Source organism: Lagopus muta, chromosome 13, assembly GCF_023343835.1.
Source record: "Lagopus muta isolate bLagMut1 chromosome 13, bLagMut1 primary, whole genome shotgun sequence".
Classification (NCBI taxonomy): domain Eukaryota; kingdom Metazoa; phylum Chordata; class Aves; order Galliformes; family Phasianidae; genus Lagopus; species Lagopus muta.
Genome location: NC_064445.1, coordinates 17,971,784 through 17,984,896, shown reverse-complemented (window position 1 = coordinate 17,984,896; position 13,113 = coordinate 17,971,784). Strand labels below are relative to the sequence as shown.

At 39.2% G+C, this 13,113-nt stretch overlaps 1 protein-coding gene across 2 annotated transcripts in view; it reads left to right on the top strand.

Annotated features, from left to right (window-relative positions):
- Positions 1-13,113, top strand: part of AFF2 (ALF transcription elongation factor 2) — a 335,533-nt gene that overhangs the window by 289,546 nt on the left and 32,874 nt on the right. The window lies entirely within an intron of this gene.

Sequence of the window (13,113 nt, the reverse complement as noted above, 5' to 3'; positions counted from 1 at the left end):
CACAGGTGCCTTAGGAGTCCCAGAAGAGCAGTGTGCAAGCTCGCACAAACAACCTCCAAATCATGCCTGTTTGTTATTCACACAAGCAAAGTTGAAACTATTTGAATTCTACAGTTCCCAGAATTCAGATGGTGCACAATGGCCCATAATGAACAGCACCTGTGCTTACCTCAATTACTACACAGAGCTGAACAACAGCAAGAAGGGCTTTCAAGAATATTTTTTCAATAATAGATTTAGTTCTGTCTTTCATAATTGGATTCAAAAGCTCAAAATTTCATTTTGCAACTTGTTCATGAAATTTGTATGAAAAATTCTGGCGTTTATTCAAAAGAAATACTCTGTGAACAAGAAGTTGCAGAAGAGCCAACTGCTGGTAACTAAGCAGCCAAATTATAGTCAGAGCACTTGGCAAATACACCGTCCTTTTTTATTATTTCAGTAATTGAATTTCTGTTAAAGCATGGAGCATAATTTAAAATCAGGAATTTATTTATAATACAACGGTGTTTCAGTAATAAATGCATTATTATTGTCACTTTTAATGGAATCTTATGTATTCCCTCAGAGACTATGCGGCAGACTCTGAGACAGCCACTGCATCAGTGCTGTTTGTAGACAATTGAATTAATTGAAGACAGGGTCGTTAACTCGACCTGAATACCTCTGATTGCTTCTGTAAATAAGGTTAGAGAGCAAATGGCTAATCTTTGTTGTCATTATAGATTCTTTTTACATTTTCACACTGCCTCGTATATTAAGATCATTTCGCTAAGCAGCTTTTCAAGGCTGTCATTGTGTTTACAGCATCGTCTTGCACAGCACACAACCGTAATTGTATCAGACTTACATTTCATTTCCCATATCTATATAGAACACGATAATAGACAGAGACCTATTTGGGATTGCAGCACATAAAAACCGTTGGACCAACAAATTAATAAACAAAAATGAATAAACTGTAGCATTAAAAAATAATCAAATCACAAAACAAAAGTTGATTTTGTTTGCTTTTACTTGAAAATTCCAACCTGCAAGACCTGCCAGGGATAATACAGTGAGTCCATTACTCAGTTGGGAACATGACCCACAAGGCCAGCTCTGTCTATACCAGCCTGTGAGTCAACTGCTATCTGGACTTTTGGCAAGAATTTCCTTGGAAAATGAGCAGCAAGCTGTCACTGAAGCACAGATAGAACACAGATATTTTTCAAGGGAAAATTAAAAAAAAAGAAGGCTGTGAGCACACTGTTCCATTTCTCAACAAATCTAAAAAAGAATGTAGCCTGAGAGGTCTAGGAAGGCATGTGTCATGAACAAGAGGCACCCTAAACTTGAGAATGAGGTCAGGTTCACACTGAACTCAGGGATACCAGCTTGTCATCACTCACATATTCCACCACATACTAAAAAAAAAAAAAAAATTACTTTCTCAGAAACAGTCTTGTAAGTAGAAGAAAACAGCTGGCAATGTACTATAATGTGCCTAGTATTTGTATGCATTTCTTTCATTCTAAATTTATATTCACGTTGGGCTTGAACCCAAACCCCAGACATGCAGTGTGGGTTATGCAAACTCTGGAGCCAAATATGAGATCCTGAGTCCATCTGTAACCTGGACGATAAGTGATGTTTCATGAATTCAGATTTAAAGATAACAGCCTCTTCACTTCAAAACTAGCAAGTACAAACTTCAGCTCAAAAACTCTGCCTGTGTCAAACTCCCATTGGTGCAGGAATCCAGCCCAACTTGAGCGTGGTGGGAGGAACATGCTGCCACCATGTTTTCTCACAGCAGCCTCCGCATAACTCACTTGTAAGAACATTTTGGGGATTTTTTTATGATCTTTTTTTTTTTTTTCAGAAAGCAAAGGAGGAAACAAAGCATTGGTTAAGATAGTGAATTGTTCCAGAGTTTTGAAGGCTGAAGTTGTGTGGACTTACGGTTTGGTTCTCCTAACTACATAGATTTTGCTCTGCAAAGACAGAAAGATCAGCCAAGCAGGCTTACTACCAAGTAGTTTCCAGCTCAGCACTGAAGTTCTGTGTGTCAGCCTTTCAGTCCTGGCCATGTTTGTGTCTCTCCCTGAGCATTTGTGGGAGATGCAAACACTAGTGGAGCTGTCTTGGAAACCTGGTGCAGAAGCAATCAGTCCTGCTCAGCCTGTTTTAAAGTTTGTTCTTCCTTACTCTGTGAAGGTTGGAATTTGTGCACTGTCCTTTGTTAATTAAACTGTATTGCCTACATTATCTCAAACACTGCAGGCAAAACTGGAAAGGAGTGCATTTTTCTATTGTTGTAGTTGTTGCTGTTAATTCTAATACAGAAAAGAAATAAGTCAGTAATTCTCCACTTCCCTTCTGGTAGAGTGACACCTCACTCCTCATTTTGCTGTTAATGAGCAAGAGAATTTCAATTCTCATATAACAGACAATTAGCCACTGTGCTACATCAGGCATTAGGACATTGACTCTGCCTGGGCAGATGTGTAAAGAACACTTTTGCACCTTATAAAGGAATGATTTTCAAGTTGAAAACTGTAAGAAGTTCAAGAGAGATCGACCTTTGCTTATTTACCTCTGTACGCATGAGGGCCTTGGGTTTTCCTGACCTTTGCTTATCAGGAACCTCCGGCAGGTTACTAATGCAATAATCTGTTGTCAGTCTGAGGAAAATAGACGATGATGCTGAAAAATCAATTTCCTGTAATTCAAGAACATGTATCCAGAATGAAACCATCTTACTTGGAAGGTTTTCAATGAGAAACAATTTAACCAGTCCTGAAGGTCTAGGTCATTTTGTTCATATTGAAAAAATAGACAAGGTGCAATGGTTGCCTACAGACATTCCGGGTCAGATAGTAACAGGCTCTGCCCACATCCCTGTTCTTCTTGGCCTGGATTAAGAAAGCAGGTAGTGTTCCAAAAAGGAAAAGTATTAAAGTAGCACTTCTGGAAAGCATCCAGCAATGCGACTGTTATTTTGGTGGCCCCAATTAGTCCTTCCGGTCTAAATCAAAACTGACTCCAAACTTGTCCTCAGCAGGCACACACACAGTGCAGTCCTTTTCTCTGCAGTATTTTGACCTGACTCTCACACAGCACCATTCTGAAGGTGCTGAGCACCAATGGCTTTATGGGAAGAAATGTCAACTGCTTGCCCACAAAATCCCAGGAAAAGGACCACGGTATTGATGAGAAAGGCTAAAAGGCAAGATTTTTTGCCTGATAAGTTTAAAGAATTAAAAGTTCTCTGTTCTCTTTGGCTGTCATTCAAAATAAAAAGCATAGAAAATGCTGTTTAAAATAGCTGAGCCTTTTGTCTTACAGGGTTTTTGTGTAGAAGATTTAAGATGTCAGGTTTAAACATGATACTGATGGTATTAGGCAAAGTATGAGAGCAGACACTTGTAGTAATTGTCATTCTTTTTTGACTGTTTATTAATGGTCTTTTCTGATTTATAGTGAATGTTGTGAAGAATCTGCAGGTCCATTTATCACTCAAAGAAGCATCTTTTTTTCTTAATGCTTATGTATGTCATAATTAGCTGTGGATGCTGCTGAAAGATTTAGCTCTGTTCTAACGTAATATCCTTCAAGACAATGTTTAGCCCTGCCTAGATTCAATGTTTTATGTTTTGTTTTGTTCTAAAATAAATAAAGCAGTGTATAATGTAACTAGCAAAAGGAGCTCATACTGGGCTGAAAACCAGAAAGTTCATATTTCCACTCTGAAGGGAGGTTTTCACCCCGTTTTAAATTAAAGTGTAAGGAGGACATCTATGTTTCAACATTCATCTCTATTAACGTTCTCCTAGAAAATTTTCAGCTTGTTCAAAAAACAAGTAGTGTGCATTTTTGTAACCATTATGTGCTTTGATGGTGTACCATAAATTCATCGTGTATATTTAGGAATACTTTCTCCAAAAGTAATTCAGAGTAATTGCCCTATATTAATAACAATGATTCCTTTTTATGGGAGTAGCAGTGAAGCTGTCTGCTCGTGGGTTTTCTTAGTGTCTGTTATCCTACAACTCAGCTCTGATGAAATATGCTTCGATATGCTCACAGTGCTATCTCTACTAATAACAGCCGGAAAGGAGCATCAAGAATTTGTTTTACCCATGAAATCCCAGAGAGATGCAGAATTTAATGAGTTTGCTAGAGTCTCGAAGCAGTGCTTTAACCACAGTGCTATCTTTACAGAGCGCAGTAGCCCTCTCAGCAGCGATGGATTGTTCATGTCTTACTCGTTTGAGTACAAGCCAACAAGCCACAGCACCAGTCCTGGTGATTCATGCTTTGTACAGTATATAAGGCATGCAGATTGCTACCAGCTTGTGGCAGTTGAAACTCATTTAATTAGATATTACACACACTGTTTTGATTGGGCTCAGTTTTTATCTCTGCTTTTTTTTTTTATTACATTTCTTGTTTCCCTCATGTTCCTGAGAATAGCCATGTTGAGCCCTTTCTAAACAGGGGTGCCTTTGACTGCACCAAGCTGTTCCCCTTTGCTGGCCTGTAGGAATTTACATCCCAGTTCATCCTTTTTGCTCTGGTCTAGAGTTGGTCATGCTGCTGCACCGCTCCCAAGGGATTCGCCCGGAGAGCAAATTCCCAGGCAGTTCCCTGAGCTGACCTCATACCACTCATATAAAGCACACAGGTGTGAATGACTGTGTTGCTGTAAAGCTGTGGAAGATCAAGATATGCTTTCTGGCACCATTTCAAGCTCAGAGGTGTTATCTTACATGTCGAAAGGAAAAAAATCCTTCTTTCTCATGTTTTCTGACTGCTTGGTTGCTAGGTATAGTAAAATGAGCTTTCCTCTCAAATAGCAGATGCAACTAGAGACAACGGGGATTTGGAGGCTTCATGTGGATCTATCTGCACCACGACATTTTGGTGGCATAGCTCCCAGTTACTGTTCCTGCTGGGCCCTGTAGGCTGAATTTCGTTTTCAGCTGGAACTGAACTAGAACTGAGTCATGTGGTTCATTTGCAATGTCATTTTTCCAAGTTTCTGCCATACATGATTGAGAAAAAAAATACTTTAGAGAAAAGTATTGGGCTTTTTTTTTTTAAATCATGACCACACTTGGACTTTGTGCTGAAATAAGTAAAGCAGAAGTGCTAATAAGTGACTCACTTGAGTACAAATGGATGTTAACATAAAATTATAAATCAGTATCCATTAACTTTCAGAGATGTACAAAGAAAGATGTAGTTTTCTACATTTTCGTTGTGGACAATAAATAAGTTTCTATATACGTCAGTAATTCAGAAAGTAATGCCTCCTATTTATTTCCATGGAAACTACAGCAGATACAAAGGTACAGTAACACTTTTTGATAAGGAAAACTCTCAGCTACAAAACACTATTTTTCAACGTAGTCATCACTGTTAGCTCTGCATTAGCTTTGCAGTTGCATCGGTGATGAACAGGAACCTGCACACCATGCTCATAAACATCTCCACCAGCAAAGGTGACCACTGCCATTGCCGCCGCTGCTGAAATGCACCACTCAGCCTCGCTGTGCTCACATCCACTGTTTGATCTCCATCAGTGTTCATCAAGCTTCCATGAATGTCAGCGGGTGCCATTTTTACGGCATGGAGGAATGCAGTGACACACCTTTGCTCCATGTGCACTTCCATGTCAGACGCCATTCTGTCAGTGCCCCTCTGCTGCCATCTGTCACACGGCCACACAGCATAATGGGATACTGCTGGGAATGTTGAACCTCTACTGCCATCCCACCAACATCCACCTCTGATATCGTGGGCCAACATCATAACACAGGAGGCATTACCTTTGGAGCAGACCTCATATCAATGCTCATCTAGCTGGATTCACTGAGGCAGTACTGATGTAATAAAATGGTCCCATTTACATCAAATGAGGCCCTTTGATGACAGAGCATTCTTGTTCCACATGCCGAGCAAACAGCAGCACATCATGGCACAGTGCAATAATACTCTGACACATTAATCCATTCACTAAAATATTGTACATCAGAAAGTCTGCACACATCACATCCTCTGAATATCATGCTGACAAGATTGTTTCCAATCTCTGAGGTGACTAGGGTGACGCATGCACAAATCATGGATACAGTACTGCTTTTAATATGCAAAATCCCCTTCCCTTCCATGTCAAGTGTGTATAAGAATGCTGGGAAATTGAAAGGAGGGCAATTACCATACCAATAGTTCAGAAAGTTTTTTGTGTGTGCCAACAGGAATGTGCCATTAAAATTCCTCCTCATCTGCTAATTGTTTTTCATGATTTCGCAGGGAGTTTGATATGTTACACCTGTTCTTCACAGGTGTGGTGAGGAGTAAGAATTTACTGTAACCCAAGAAGAAAACCAGGAAAAAGGTCACAGTATGACAGTAGAAACAGTACTGTGGTTAAAGTCACACTGCTGAAGTATATACACAGTTCCACCTAGGATTTGTGGCTAATGTAATTCTTTATTGGAAGGCTTTGACCTTGTTACAGATTCTTGGCAGCTTTTCCCCACTCTGTTCATTACTAATGCAAGCTGTCAATCACTTTAGTTCTGCTTTGACATAGATTGCGGCTCAGAGGAGTTAGTTCTGTCATTCTTTTTATTTCTTTCATCTTTACTATCCTTTTTTATGGTCCTTAAAGCTAAAAGTATAAAAGGGTTATATGTGTACAGAAAAAAAAGTCCGTTTTGGTAACTCTATCAATCTTGTTATAAACAGTCTTTGATTAAAACAGTTACTTTTGAACATAGTAAAACGAGGATGTGGTTTTCTACAGGCAACTTCTTGTAAATTACCCTCCCCCTCGAAATAAATCAGAACTCCTATTTGCATTACAGTGCTCAGGACTGATACCACCAGATCAGCTGCCGCATCCCGAATCACGTACTGTGGGGGTTTTTGCTCTCCGTGTGTTTTGACATGAGACAGCCATCATGAGTGATGTCTTACTGTGTGTGCTAATGTTAGCTGAAGTAACAATTTCCACGCCTTATTTCATTTCATTGACCTGGGTGGTGATTAATATTTCAGAAGGACTTAATACAGGTTTTCAGTTCCTGTGTCAGCCCGGTCTTTGAAAGTTTAGATTTGAATCCTACCAGCCTGGTGATAAATAATTTAACACTAACCAATAGAGAGGCAGTGAACAACTCATTCAGATCCTTCTCTTTAAAAAGCAATCTAATAGCAGTCATATCCACGTTTGAAGATATAGATATGAACAATTTGTTATAAAGAAATGGCAGCTCCCTTTCAAATTAGAAGAGAATATTACTTCCTGAAAACAGCGTAAGAAATAAAACTCTGTTGTTGAACAGTTATGGTATTAAATTCTGACACTAAATATTAATCTACTAGGTCCTGCTCTACTATTATCTATTAAAATAATGAAGCAGGCTTTTTTTTTTTTTTAAACGTTTACAAGGAATTCAGCTAGCCCAGTAAATCCTAGCAATGAGCCTCGGGTTCATTCTGTTTTTTCTATAGGAATGGGCTCTGGAGGAGAGGTTGGGCCAACTTCTGAAAAGATGATGCTAGTTTGTTCCTCCCTGTCTTCTCTCAAAATTCAGCGTAGTGAGTGGGACAGCAACGTATCTCCCTGTGAGTGAGTGCCACAGTCTGCTCTGCTAGATTATGGGGAGTGCACAGAACTGGGTGCTTGCTTCCCAGTGCCCTGTGCAATCATTCTTTGTTCTGAAGAGTATAGGTACTTAAAATAGACGAGTCAGATTGAGGATAGGCAATATAGTGTCTCGTCTCAGCAGGAACTGATGCTCAGAAATACTTCTTGGATGCAGTAAAATTCATGCAAATTCCAATCCAGTGCCTTAACAGGAAGATCAATAAGCCTGCTGAGTCTGTAGTCACATTTCCAGTATAGACCTTCCCTTTTACAGATGTCATTGGTCGCATTTTCCCTAAAAATACACCAGTGCAGTAAAGCAACCTTTGCAGAGTACTGATTTTTGGTACAAACACATTGCTGGCATTGATACACTGTTGACTTACTGGTCAGTTTCCATCTACATTTTCCCACTACCCTGTGGCATGCTGCTTTCTCAAAGTTTACATTTTGATTTTTGGGCAGAGCAAGGGAACAAGAGGCCAATTCATCATTATTGGTTGGAATGAATAAAGCTATTGCTGGATGGCACCATCAGTTTGCCAAATCCTCTTCACAGCAATTAGCATGACTGCAACTAATTGGTGAAAAGTTCGGGGAAATATCTAAGGATTTGTTAGGAATTTTTCTTCCTTGATGAGTTTTACTGCAATAGTCTGGATTCTTTTCACAGCTTTTTTTTTTTTTTTTTTTTTTTTTTTTTTACATACATATTTACAGGGTAAATTGTTTATTATTTTTCCTATTGGAGGTTAATGAGCTTTAGTAATTCAAATTATTTTTATTCTAACTACCACATCTAATCTCATAAGCCATTTATTACATCATTACAGTAAATGATGTGTAGAAAATATAGTAATAATAGTACTGATGAGAACTGTAACAAAGTGTAAGGTGTATGTTGGGTCTTCACTTCTCTAGGCAATGTAGTAATCCAGACACATACTAATGCTAGATCTGCTTTCGCTGGCTCTGGAAAAGGATCTCCTGAGTCAAAACCAACCAAAGAGACAAAAAGTAAATAAATACACCAGAAAAGCTGAAGGAAAACTTTTAAATTTAGGCAAATAAAACTGTAGCAGTCCGCCACACTGAGTGAAAGACTACTGGTGTGCCTGAGAGCCTGACTGCAATTCCCTGCTATGAACCACCAGCAGCTGACTCCACTGCCTGCTCTTGACAGATGCCACACACCTGCAAGTCTCAGCTGCTCTATATGTAGTTCAAGTTTGATCTCAAATGTGCTGGAAAATGCTGCCAGGTACTGGTGATGCTGGTGTTTGTCCTCTCCCTCAAGATGTTTCTCATCTCATGCTTTGTACCCACACTGTGCACCATTGTGCTGCCAGGGGAAGTGCTATGTGCTACAAAAGCAGAAGGGAAATAGGTGGGAGTGCTGCAGATGAGCTTCCTTCCAAATTAATTTTCGATGTGTAAGTCTGTTCTGTCTGCTTCATTACCTGATAGCAGGAAGGCAACCTGAAATGCTTACCAGCAGGCAGTTAGAGACGTTATTGCAGTGACCTTTGCAAAAGATGGAGTTTTGGTTCTCCTTCCATTTGAGTGGGTTTCATTCCAGCATCTCCCATCATCACGCCACAGGAACAGTGACTTTGGAGGGGGGTAAGCAGACGTTAACCCAGCTGGTCTGAGGAATGGAGAGCCTCGTTGCTGAGTTACAAGTCTATTTTTTTCTCCCAAGGAGGATTGTCATGGTCACAGCTCTTGACCAGGGCAGAACGTGTCTGACTGCCCTGCAGCATTCATCTGAAGCGCTGAGCTGAACATAGGGCCTGGAAAATGTGGAGCACAAAATGTGAAGGGGGAAAAAAACTGATGTTTCCATTATTGCAGAGGGGCCGTGCATGGAGTTTGTGAGGCCTGAACTGAGTATGAGGAGGACCGTAATACCTCTAATGTTTGCTTTGTGTGTTTGGATTGCAAGCTCTTTGGCCCAAAGATTGTGTCTCATCATGTATTTACATAGCTCCCAGCACAGCAGGTCACTGGCCTCAGTAGAGGTCTCCAATCTCAAGTGATAATAATGAACTGGCTTTCTTGTAAGTGTTATTTACTCAAACAATACTGTGTTCCGTTGTGCAGCATTGTTTTTATTAATTTTTTTTTTCAGTTCAGATGAAATAAAAACATTGTCCACTCAAACACTGAGGAGCAATATGAGTGTTCACCTCCTGCTGGGAAATAAAAATTCAAGAGTTTCAAATACCAGTGTTTCCTGCCCTCTTTAGTCACTCTGAGGACTTGTGTATGATGATAAAATGCTTTATATCCATTTTAAACCTTGTCCAGGCTGGCATTCTTTGTCTGGATCTTAGCAACACAACAAAGCTTGCTTTGAAAGTCTTTTACAGAGGCAACCTTGAGTTCATGTAGTTGATACTTCTGTGAAGAAGCTCAGTTTATTTGTATAACAGCTGCTTGAATGCACATTTGCAGAATCTATCAGAGCATCTCTTAAAGCAAGTGGTGTAGTAACTTTAAAACTGAGGAAGTGATTGGGAAATGTGCAAAGGAAGCAGTTGTTCTGAACTAGAAGATTAAACAACAACAAAACAGAATTCTCTATACTAAGAGAGAAGGCAAAGATGCATTTTTTTTTCCATTTTTTATGTGAAAGTTTTGTACATTTTCTTCTGTTCTGCTGTTCTGTGTGAATAGCACTATTAGAATCTGATTGTTCAAGTAGCTTTATGCAGGAGCTTTCTGTCTTAAGTGCTGTGAGATGCTAGGAAAGGCACTTGGGGTATCATCTGGTTGCTTTGCAATGCATGCAAACAGTGTTGCTCCCAACTCAAACTACATGATGAAATGTGAGTGCTTCTGCTTAAAAATGTTGATTAACAATAACGCCTTCAGCATGAAGCTGCCTGATGTAGCCATGGCATAATTTTATTATCCCAGATGAAAGACAAATATGACCTCACTGTGCTTTGTATGAAAAACAATATTTTGAGTCTGTCTGGTTCCTTGCAGAGCTATGTTATTCAGTAACACTTGGCATATGATAACTTTTTCTGATGGTAGTGTGCAGAAAAATAGAAAATAAGGCCTGGCTGGAGCTGCCATCTATTCCCAAGATTTTAGTCTTGCCCTCAGAGCTCTTTGTCAGACAGCACAATCTGCTGCAGTACGGCTCCTGGTGTTTTCTGTAAGCAAATCCCAGCTACAATGCCAATTCTCTTCCAGAGTGCTAAAAGATGTAGGTTGTAATTAAAGGCTGGAGAGGTCTGGGCCTTAGCTGCTGAAGTACTGCCCTTTGCTTCTTTGATCCATTCTAAGAGGTGATGTTGTTTAAATCAGTGATATTAATGAGAGCACATTTGCAATCACTGACAACAGAGGATTTTTTTAGGCATGTCTGCACAACTAGGTGTGAGCAGACCCACACACATGCCTGTGTATGGGGGGGTTGCATTGCAAAACTACTCCCAGAAAAGGTGATTTGTCACCACAAGAGGCTGGTGCAGGTTTATGTGTCCTGCTACAAAGGTGCGTTCAATCTCTGCAGGTGGCTGAATCAAAACTGTTTGCTCTGATAGCAGTGAATGGCATATTGTTTTAAGGTTGGTGTTCTATTCTGGTATTTTAGAATAGAAGAGAAGCATATTCCTATCAGTTTGGAAATCCTTGAGTATTTCTTTCTATTATTCTTACTCCTTCTTGCAGACAATTGTAATAAAATAGGAAAACTCAGTTTTCATCTACTTTCAGTGTTTTCAAAATAGAAAATCTGAGACCAGAATTACAAGATAGATATTGAAAGTGAAACTCAATTGTACTCCACTGTTCTGTTTACTGGAAATAAATAAATACCTTCCCTACATTTTCTTGGGCTTTACTGAATGGGAGGGTTAAATAAAAAAGGAATAAAAAAAATTAAAAAAAAATTTAAAAAAAAAAAAAAAAAACAAAGCTGAAATGGTTTCTAAAACTTGAAATATAAATTCTAAGACTTTTTTTTTTTTTTTTTTTTTTTTTTTTTTAATTTACTATTGTTTAATTATATGAAGTAGTGGTGGCCCTCAGATTTAGCTGTTACTTCCCATTGAAATTTGGGAACTAAATCTTCAGACTCAGTTGAGTGAAGAGCCTCTAAAAAAAGAAAAGTATATGCAGTTAAGAAGCAACTAAGTTAGTGATCTGTTGCAATTACCCATGTGAGTAATTTTGTTTCATTAATGCACCCTGCAGCACCAAGCTGCTTTTGTGAATGGGCACCACAGGGCCCTTGCAATGCTCAAAGAGGCAGTTATGTGACCAACCGCAGCGCGAGGGATCGCTTTACCAACAAGGGGGGAGAGAGAGAAAGTAGCTTAGCTAAAGAAAGGGATTAAAGACCATATATTATTGTCATGGAAGCCAATGGCAATACTTCAGAAGACTGTAGTGGAGCAGGATCAAACATCAGTTCTTTCTGGCTTTTCCAGCTCCCATTTGCTTGCTTACGTTGTTATTTAAGAGGGCATCTTGATGCGCATGGAATCTCAGCTTGAAAGGTGAAGGAGCGCATGTGCTTGGCTTATGTGAATCCTTCTGAGAACAGTAGAAAAGCAGATAGAAATGAAGGGGAAAAGTGTTATAACTTCAGGGCTTTCATGGATCACTCAATATGGGAAACATACAACAGATGATATATTAAAGTGAGATATTGAATATCCATAAGAATACTAGCAAATGGTGTCAATTTTCAAACACTTTGCTATGCCAGCTTCACAAATTTAAAATCAATCATCAAAAAGTCTCTGTATAGATCAGCTGAAGTGGCATAAAACCTTATGGTTATCACTCTGGCAAAATAAAATAAAATAAAATAAAGGTGAGTGTATAAAGACTCCGACTGCAGCTCTAAAAACTGGGGTCATCCAGACTCTAAGTATAGAAATAAATGCTGAGGAAAAACAATGAGACATGGCGCACTGCTAATAAATAAATCTTTAGGAGGAGGAGGACAGCTGAACACACAGAAAAAATAGATTTCACAGAGACTTACTTTTGGTTTGAACACAATTTTTTCACAAAATTATCATAAAGCAATCTTTCTTCTGAGAGAAAAAAAAAACAAACAGCTATAAATAAAAAATTCTTGGGCACTCCTTGGAGAGTTGTCAAAGTAGGTAGCTTTCATACACTACAGTGCAAAAATATTCATTAAAATTAATTTTTAAAATGCTCTGGCCAATATTAGTTGCCTACTGTCCTTTCCTTGATCGTAAATTATAAATGAACCAGCAAAAAACGTGGAAAGCGTGATTTCATTAATAAATTATTTGTGTGATTATTAGATTTTGCAATTATTGGGCTAATAGGCTGAAGATCCTAAAGCGTTTCTCACTTGAGGGTGGCGATGATGGTCATGATGGTATTAACACCATCAGTGTTCCACAAGGAGCATAAGGCCAGCCATCTCCTTGGTCCCTACTTGGAGACATGGCTGCTGGAGAGTCCATTGG